The sequence below is a fragment of the Nelumbo nucifera genome, chromosome 7, assembly GCF_055504915.1.
Source record: "Nelumbo nucifera cultivar China Antique chromosome 7, China Antique-T2T, whole genome shotgun sequence".
Classification (NCBI taxonomy): Eukaryota; Viridiplantae; Streptophyta; class Magnoliopsida; order Proteales; family Nelumbonaceae; genus Nelumbo; species Nelumbo nucifera.
Window position 1 is genome coordinate 44,935,364 of NC_142655.1, and position 10,329 is coordinate 44,945,692.

Below are 10,329 nucleotides of genomic sequence, written 5' to 3' on the forward strand. Positions count from 1 at the left end.
CCCTAGAGGCTATCCTCTCCATTAGACCCATCACCTCCCATCGAGGGGGGATGGCTACCGAGGAACCTAGGGAAGAAGGGGATGAAGTCGAAGGAGAACTCCCTTCCGAGCCAATTGGAAGCTCACAACACTCCGGGCCAGAATCAGAATGAGACATGGTGAAAAGAATTACGTAAAGATGAAGGGAAGGAGGAAGATGAGGGATGCTGGAAAATCGAAGGTCTGGGAGCAGTGGTTCACTCGAATGCGAGGTTGCCTAGAGACAAATGGCGGAGAAAAATCGGCACTAAGGCCCCTATTTAAAGAAGAATGAATGGCCAGATCTCGCCGAATTCAATGGCCAAGAAACCTCTGCTTCCACAACCCAACCGCGACGCACCACTCGGCACCCAACCTCGGAATACAAAACGGCAACCAAGCAATGACTTAGATTGTGATAGACCCAACGGCCGTAGGGACCTCCACATCAGCAACCCAACAATGTCGTATCCCTAGGCATGCGCCCTTGGAAGGCGAAACGACATCCCGGGTGAACCAATGGACTCAGTCGCCGTGACCTGCTGGATCGGGCCCTTTAACCTGGCGAAGGTGCACACCGACCTACCTGGAAGGCCATTTCGCACATGGGAGTCTCACCTGGTCTTCGAATCCGTGTTGGGCGCGGTCCCCATGCGCCAGCTAGAGATGCCAGCGCCGCATGCACCTTCGAGCTGCTAATACGAGAAGGCATGGGCTTAGCTCTCCTGAGGCCCTACTGCTTGACATTCCTAGAAGGCCAAAGCATGCTAACAACCTTGTCCCCCGCTCGCGAAAGACGAGCTGAGCAAAGGCACTATAGGGTACCCCTTAGTCATCGAGTCCACTGGCGCTCACCATTGCTAGTCCCCTTGGCCGAAGCCGAAGTCTCTGCCTCGGCCTCAAGAGTGGGGGACAAGTGATGTAGGGTAACCTGGCCCAGCCCATTTCGAGCTGGAGGGCCCAACCCATGGATGCCAGCCAGGGTCCCATTCTAGCACAACGGGGGCTACCCCGCTCCCCTTGTACGGAGTCAATAGCGGAGCGCCCCACCATCCCCGCTTCTCCCATTGACCGCCCTCGTACGAAGCTCATTGGGGGCATCCATCTCCACCAACCTCCAGGCAATTCAAGTATAAATACAGGGTACCCCCCTCCAGGTAAAGGATCCTTGAATACCAGCTCTAACTCTAAACTTAAGTGAATGACCTTACCTCCTGGGAGCCAAGTGCATATGAGCACCCTCGTCAGAGCCCTCGTCTGCACTAGATCCCTCTCTTCAACCCCCGTACTAACTTGACCATCGGAGCCTTTGCCTCGGGTTCTCACCTGGGGCCTCTGACATATATTGTCTTGCAAAACCTCAGACTACCAGGGACTTCACCACTTAACCGACAACCCTCAGCTATAAGCCGCCGGCTTCAATAGTACTCAGAAACGATCTGCCTCGGCCTCGGCACACCTCCTCAGAACCCCTCAAAGCCTTCGACCAGCCTTCAGAGCTCAAGCGGATTTTTACCTTGTTGCCCTCGACCAATCCGAATACCAACAATTTTATTCATTAAAATTGATACAAATTAATAAAAAGCATAATTTAATGAAAATAAAAAATCGAAATTTAACTTTATAAAAAAGTAACTCTCCTTAATTCCTTCTAGATTTTTATTTTATTTTTTAATTTATTAGACAATACATAGCCGAAGAATAAAGCTAAGGGAAGATAACAAAAAAGAATATTAACAATTTTGTTAAGAGACAGAAAAATGATATGGGAAAAACATGGTATTGGAAGAGTTTTGCCCAATCAATGCACCCCGTGAATTTTAATGAATACCACTTGAATGGTTACCTCTTTTATGTACTGGTTGATATGTTGTAAACTTTTCCAATATCATAGTTGAACCTAAAAAGAAAAAAATAAAATAAAACAGAACTCATTTCAATTAGTGTAGGACCTATATGGTGGGCTATTATTTAGAAATAAAACTTGCTTTAATCTCTTAAATTAAATAACAAATTTATATATAAAAAATATCAAAAAAATAATAACCTAAATTTACAATAGAAAAATGCATATCAGACAAAATTTATCAAAATACATGAATAAAAAAATATCGCCCGATAGATAATAGAGGATTTATTGAAGGATGAGCTGGGTGTGTATGTTTTTGTCTCTAGTTAATCCGCTCTCATTTAGCCCTTGACAGAGTTAAAATTGGAATTGTGTAAATATCATGGTTTTTAAAACCGACCTGGAGATCGAATTGGTCAGGGATCTAGTTACCGGGTTGAACGGTTCGACTGTTCGAACCAAAAGGTTAGCCTGTTTTGACAAAAAAATAAAAAAAAATGTAAAAAGAATAAAAAAGGTCAAAATCATTCGAATGGTTAACTGCCTGGTTCAGCGGTTTGCTGACCAAAATCAACGGTTTTTTGAGAAATCCTGGTTCTGGGGAAAAATGAAACCAGCCACCAGACCAGTTCCTGGTTTTTCTGTTCCGACCGTCTGGTCCGGTCCGGTTTTGAAAACCATGGTAAATATAGCCTTTGCTAAGAATGCTGGTGTTGTTTTATGATCCTATTCTAATTAATCGGGTAAGAATAATTAACTTCGAGTTAGGTTTGGGTCATGCCAAACTTGTCCCATTGCCACTGGCATCCTCAACCACAACATCCTCTAACTCCTAACTTTTCTTTAAAACTGGTTTAAAAGAGAAAAAAAAAGGAAAGGTATGGAACTTAAACAAGATTTTTTTTAGGCTATCTTTTTCTTCTTTTTCCTATCTTTTCTTTCAAACCAAACACAGCCTAATTGGCTCCTTTATAACTTATCCAGACTTGTCCAACAGAAAAGCAACTCTTGGTTTATTATTGGTGTTTTTCAAAAAGTTGGAACCAGGGAGGTCTTTTCTTGCAAGCGAGGTTGCTTGATAATTCGTCCCTAAACATTTCAAACTGGACCTCCATCTGCCAAGTAGCCGAATTTAATAAAGAAAGGATGAAGAAGAAGACAAAAAGAAACTGCTTCACACTGCAAGAGTAGAGTTGGATTTGGATCATAATCCAGTTTAATTCTCTGGAGTTGGAGAACATGTCATTTTGAGTTCTGCTAAAATTTGGAATTGTCAATTTGGATAGTTCCAATTCCCATTATTTCCTATTTTAAATTCAACTTTTGGCCAAGGATCAAAGTATTAAGCATTATCATATTTGGTGCATACTTCTTTCCCTTGCGACTTTGTTGACCAGGATTCTCAAATCTTGGGAACAGTTTCTATGGGGTAAAACTGCATACATCTATCCCTTCCCAAATACACATAGATACACTGATAAAACTTTGGGATGAAGATGTATTTCTTTTTAAAACATATAAATAATAAAATAAAAAATAGATTTTCAGTCACCTCAATACACATCAATATATATTTTGGTCCTTATTGATTTTGTGGAAAGTTCTTAAGAAATCTCATCCATAAAACTAAAGTGAATCCTCCGCGGACCTCTGGTTTAATAATCTTCAATGGATTAAACACAAGAGATCCCAACTTGAGGATTTTTCCTTTTTCATTACTCTTTTTCGCTTGCACGCCACACTGTCTTCACGTTCAATTATTTTCATAATTAATTGTTAGACAGTTTTGTATGCCTTTAGCTTCAATCAGAATGATGTACTTTATGAGTTTATTGTAAATGAATAAAGATACATATTTGATTCATGTTCCCTTGGTATGTTTCTGTGTAATACCCTTAAACTGGACACTTAATGAGACTCGTGTTAGTTTAGAATGTTCACAGCCAGTGGGTCGGTCTGGGGAGACCTATCCTGACAAGGCTGACACTGTAGTGCCACCAAGTCGGTTGGGGTGGCTTGTCTCAGCTGCCAGGGTGAGACCCTAGGCACATACAATGTAGGATTAATTGAATCTTTGAACTGGACCAGATTTCCAGTATTGCCCTGGACCTTGGAGATTGATGGGCAAAACTGGAAAGTTACACCCGACCCCTAGACTCGATTATGATACTACACTAGGTGTCGGATTGGGCTGTCTTTGATGTACCAATCAGTGAGATCCTTAGCGGGGGTCAAAACCTGGGTATGTTGGGACAGTCCGAGAATTCATCTGAGTGGGTGATCATAGTGACAGGATCAGCCCCTTTGTCGGACAAAGGTAATGATCGGGGATGCACTCTCGCTGATGGAAACCAAGACTGCCGGCAGCCGATTTCAACCATTGAGATTTGTTTTGCAAAATATATTTTATATAAGATATAAAAGTATATATGTATGGTTTCTAAATTGTTTGCAAGAAGGTTTTAATTCCCGGGATCCATATAAGTGGAGAGTGCAATACACTTCCTTGCAGCCGAGGGAGAGGTCCTCTCTTGTTGGGCAGTGTATGATCATTATGGGCTGAGAGGTTAAGTGTAAGACCATTGAGGATAATGCCTGATGGGCTAATCTTGCATCTGCCCACAGTTCCTGGGTGTTACAAGGTGGCTTGGCCCAAGGACCACTTAGTGTAAGTGTTGGACCCATAGAGCTCATTTGATGGGTTTCAGGGGGTACACTGTCTTCAGCAGTGCATTCGGCCAGGCCTTGTAACAAAGGCTGGGCTGAACCCATGTGGCTGATGTGTAGATCAATGCTTGGGTCCCACGCCATACAAGGAAGCCCAACTGGGCAGCAATTTGGAAGGTTTTTGAGTACATAACCTTAATGGGCCTTAAGCCCATTTCGAACTGGGCTGAGTTGAGCAGTCATTTAAAGGGGGCGAATTCTGAAGTGGGTCAGCTAAAAGGATTGGGCTTAGACCCTATCCACTCAGAGAGTCCAAGATCTAAATAAGATTTAGATCTGGAAACCTCCTAATTAGATTAGGAGACAGCTGATCTGATTTGCAGATAAGATAAGGATTATCCCTTATCACTAAGGGACTTCTAACCCAAATATGATTTGGATTAGCAACTCCTAATCTGATTAGGAGCTGATCCCTTTGAGATTATAAAAGAGGAAGGGGGAGGAAGCCTTTTATATTATCAACAGCATTCTTCTCTTAAAGAAAGAGAGATTGAGAGATTTCCTGCATACTGCGAATTCTCTCCTGCCGCCACCCTCCTACCATTGCCATTCCTTCAGTTCGATCTCCAGTTCTTGGGAGCAATCAAGATTGGATCTTGATTTCAATCTTTTGGGAAAAGATTGATTGGAGCTGTACTCACAAGCCGTCCAGTTGAAGGGAGAGATAAAATTTTTGAAATTCGCCCCTTATTCCGCAATCTTTGGGCGTCCATAGGATGGATCTCTCATCCCTTCATTAATATAGGTTTGACAAAAGCGTCCAATAGATGAATCGTGCCGTTGCTTTGAACTATTGGGGCCACTAAAATGATGAATCTCTGGTGGGTATTGATCTTCTTAATTAGACACGTTGCAGCTTGAGAGGGCATTTCATTGCTATTATGATGGAAAGAAATCACATAAGCAGAAGCTTATATACCTAAAGTATAAACCCATCTTCAAATTCCTTTAAATTGGATCAATAATTTGAGACCCGTTTGGGGGTATCTATTTTGGAAGATTTATTGGTAGTTTTGACATGCAAAAGATGTATTGAGCTTTTGCATGAAGATCTGAATAGTCTAAAACATGTTTGACAGACGTGCGTCTTTTCGTGTGAGATTAAAATGCAAAAGACATGAGATGGGATTTTTGTGTCTTTTCAGCTGTCCATCTTTTGGTGGCTAGATTTTTCGCGAGCCAAACAAGAATAGTTTCCAGCTAATAAACAGCTGAAAGACCGAATAAAAAAACACGCCAAATGGACCCTTGTTCTTCCACAACCACAACGGCATACCCCATTAAAGGCTTATCCTAATTTGTTTTCTCAAGCATTTCTTCCTATTTGAAAAAGAAAGCAATGCATGTCATATTCAGATCAGACAGAAAACCAAAATTTTCACAGGGTCACAATTTTTCTGGTTTAATCGGCTTGTTAGATCTTCAACCCATGAAAATCATCAAACAACCAGGACCAAGAAAGCTCGCTGGATCACTGGTTCAACCATCCGGTCCTGTCCGAGTCTGACAATACTGGAAAAAGTATGTCGATCAGATATGGGGATGACCCACAAAATGAGTCTGATCATTATATAGTTTATCTCTTCAACAAGATTATATTCAAGTAATGGTAATGGACCACTAGTACTAGTACATAGATAGAATTAAATATATCAAGATATCATCTCTACTTTCCTCATAAGCAATTACAACTCCACTTTGACAAGGTACAACTACAACAACAGGAAGCCCAATCGATCTGTTTATGCTTTATGTATAAAAAAGTTGAAAAATTAAGTGATCAATAAATAATAAATTAACAAACTTGACTAAACTAATTAATTACTCATCAAATCATCGTGTTTACATGTGCATGATCATCAATATGAAAAATAAAATAGAATGACCTCTGAAGAGCTTTCTGCAGCCAAATTTGCCTTAATTGAGCAAAGAGGAGGTGATCACTTGTTCATATATTGGTCTCATTTCCTTGCTTCATGTGGGTTGGATGAGGATTGTTGTAAGAAGGGAATTGGGGAGGAGGAACAGAAGAAAATTCAGGGGGAGAAGGGACAGGATTAACGCCTGGTGCTACCACTCCAGGCGGTACAACATTAATACCAAACTCCTGGGCTGCCAACATCCGCCCTTCTTTCCGCCCCTTGTCCCTCCCCAGGATGTAGCATCCAAAGCTCAGAAGAATTAAGAGAATGAAAAATGGGAGAGAAATAACCACAACATATCCCATCTATTCAATCTCTTCTTTCTTCACAGATGAAGGCAACAGCCCTTTTATCTGTCATTTAAATGAATAGAAACAAATGAGATTTTAGAGATAATTGTTGAAAAATCTCATACTTTTGCAAAGAAAATTGGAAACGAATTAATGGAGGAAGAAAGAAAGAAAACTAATGAAAGGGTACCTACCTTGCTCTTAGAGAGAGAGAGAGAGGTCACAGAGCGATGTGCAAACTGAAGAAAACCCTACTACTTATGTAGACGAATGGAGCTCAACATCTTGTGTTTTGTGTAAACTGATCAATAATTAAATTTGACTTTGCTTTGTCAACTATGCGGTGGCATGCCATGGATATATTTTTGCCACTCTCTTTTCTTGTCAATGGATTTTTCCCAGCACATTCTTTAGCTCCATGTACGGTTGTTTGTGTAATGAATGCTTCGGTGTAACTTCATTCAAAAAATACTTAAATGGGTGGGTCGGGTCGGGTCGGGTCATGTTGATTTTAACGCCATGGAATGAGCTCAACTCTCTCTACCTGTTAGTTAATCAGACAAGACCGATTAGAAGGTTAGGCTAAAGAAACTACGGAGGATTTGATCGGGTTGGTGGGGCCACTGTTTGGGTGGACCACACCACTATTTGGGTTTTTTCATTTGTTAATTTTCTTATTTTCTTGGTATCAGGACATGAGGGGTCCCATGAAAAAGAATCCGTGTCTCGCACTCTTCATGGATCCGGGTTCAACATTGGTCAAAGAAGCTTTGCTTAAACAGGCGACCCGATAAATCTGGCCTACATGTGCGGTGTATCGACTTTCTTGGTAATATTCAAACCTTTCCAACCAACCCTACAACTCGGAGGATCTCGAGAGCGGATTAGCTGGAGATTAAAGCATACACACCCAGCTGAATTACCTATTACAGTTGAACACACCAGTGTTCAGTATAGCCAGGTCCCAGATGGGTCCCACGGTGAGTACTGGCGTGTTCAATTGTGATATAGCCTGATAGGTAGTTCAGCCGGGTGTGTATGATTTTGTCTCTAGTTCATCTGGATTGGGGCTAAATACCAACATAATTCAATTGGGTCGAATCAAAGTAGGTTTAGAACTTAACCTGAGACAATGATTTCCCTACTTATGAGTTGTGAATATCCAAAGGCTAACTTTGAGGGTGTTCTGTAGTGTGGATGAGAAATTGGTGGATGTGGACTGGTCTACATCATACCTTGTGGCAGGGACTAATCCACACCACACCATAGTCCACAATTGTTCTGAACTGTAGATAGATTGTGTGGCTTGGATTAGTCCACACCCCACGGTGGCATTCTGTAGGTGTGGTATGGACTAGTCCACACCATATTTTTTGATTCCATGTATCTTATATACATTTTATGGGAGATCTATATAGTCGATCATAAATGTCTAATTTTTGCATTTTATATGGTAAATAAATTGAAAAAAAATGTATCAATATGTAGATAACATTTGCATTTTTAAATAATTAAAAAATATTAAAAATAAAAAAAAATAATATTTTAAATATTATTTGATTGATAAAAATATTAAAAAAATTAATATCTAAATAATAAAAAAAGAATTGAGAATGAGAATCGTCGGACTTGTGCTAGAATTAACATTAAAAGTTATTATTTTATTGATAAATATTAAAATTTAAAAATTATTAAAAGATTAAATAAAATGAGAATAATTGGACCAATATAACGCAAGTGCGCTACACTAAAACCTTCCCACACTAAAACCCATAGTGTGGACCATCCATGAGAAAATACTATGGGCGATAGATTGGGGTGTGGCCCGTCTTTGTCCATGCTATTTTGTGGAGGAGGACCGTCCACACATAACAAAACACCATATCTTATCGTGGATGGGACCACACCGACTCTATCTACGATATATACATACTACCGAACGCCACCTTTATTGTTAGACACTTCAGCATGGGAGGCATTAATTCTCACCAAATTCACAATATGGTCTCTTTGCGTATCAGTCAATGGCTCAAAAGTTTTAAATGAATAAATAAAAGAAAAAGCATTTTTATTGTTCAGCCCACCTCATAAACTTTAGTACATTTTATAAAACCGGAACAGTGATAAGTGAGGGAATGAATCAGCAATGAATCATAGGTGGAGGTATGGATAAATAAAATTATAAAAGTAATAAAAATTTCTTAAGTGAACTGAACTCTAAAATTTCTCTAGATTATTTATTTGCTCAAGTAAAACACAAGGAACTGAAGAAAGTTATTATATAATTAAAGAACCAGGCTCAATGAAAGTGCCCTCTTCGTAACTGCAATGTGATGCCTTGCTTCAATCACCATGTGACCCGTATATTATAAAGGATTTGAGTCCACCATTGAATAAATCTTACCCTAAGACTGGGAAAAATTTGTTGTTTGGAAAAAACAGTCTGGGGTAGTTGTTTGGGAGTTTCTTGTGCATAAAAGTAACCTAAATCAGTTTCTTGCCTGTCTTTTTGGCTAAAACAATATTAGCTGCAAATACTCTTTTATCCCTCACCCACGGTACATGTGTTATTTAAAGCTTCCAAACAACTCAGACTGTTTTTTCTTTTCTTTTTTTTTTCAAATAGTCAAACTTTTAAACCCACTTTCTATATTAGAATAGATATTATACCAGTGGGATGATTTAATTGTGATAATAATTAAACACTTAGTATGCACAATTCTTGGATTTCACCCAACACACAAGGAATGCAAGAGTTGCATACACCCATTTACCAATCTGTATAAACCCACTTTCTATATTAGAAAAAAAGGTTCCAAAAAGTCAAAATTCCCTTCTCTTTTGTTGAGGAAATCGGATTTCCATTTAGTTGACTTTTCCCTTTTCTTATCAGAGAATGTCTTGGGTTAGGACCAGGGACCCTGGACTTGCCCCCCATTACTTGCTACCTCTCCAATGATTCAGATAATTTTCAATATTTCTTAACTCGACCCAATTAAATACAATATAATAAGATTGGTCAAGGTGTTGAGTTTAGGCCCAGATCTTCTAATAATAAGTAGGACCCATTTGATGTTGATTTACCAATTGGGTGAAGATCAGATAACTACATCTGGCAAACTTTTATTAAAACTCACATGCTTTTCTTTACATAGGGCTGCAAATGGATCCAACTGAATTGAATAGAACTAGATTCAAATTTGATTCATTATCCTCCATTTGGAAGGAGTACAAATACAAATATGTAGAGTGTAAAACCTTATATTTTATATTTGTATTTGTACTCCATCTAAACTGAGCCTTAGGCTCAGTTGGAAAGAATACAAAGTCAACTATGTAGAGTGTACAATCTTTTAGTTTGTATTGTTCATATTTGTATTTGTACTCTAGCCTTAATATCTGAGTGCAAATCAAATCTAATTTATCAGATGATTTATATTAAGTTAGAATTGGATCAGTTGATATTAAATATCATTAATAAATTAAATTAGAAATGATCAAAATAGTATATATTATTAATAAA

The 10,329-nt window shown here is 39.3% G+C and overlaps 1 long non-coding RNA gene across 1 annotated transcript; it reads right to left on the minus strand.

The window, feature by feature from the left end:
- Positions 1-6,403: 6,403 nt before the first annotated feature.
- On the minus strand, positions 6,404-7,210 carry LOC104609496 (uncharacterized). The gene is made up of 2 exons (XR_737280.3): positions 7,001-7,210; positions 6,404-6,869 (listed from the first exon to the last, which is right to left on the minus strand). It is a non-coding gene; the product is annotated as an uncharacterized LOC104609496 (long non-coding RNA).
- Positions 7,211-10,329: the final 3,119 nt, after the last annotated feature.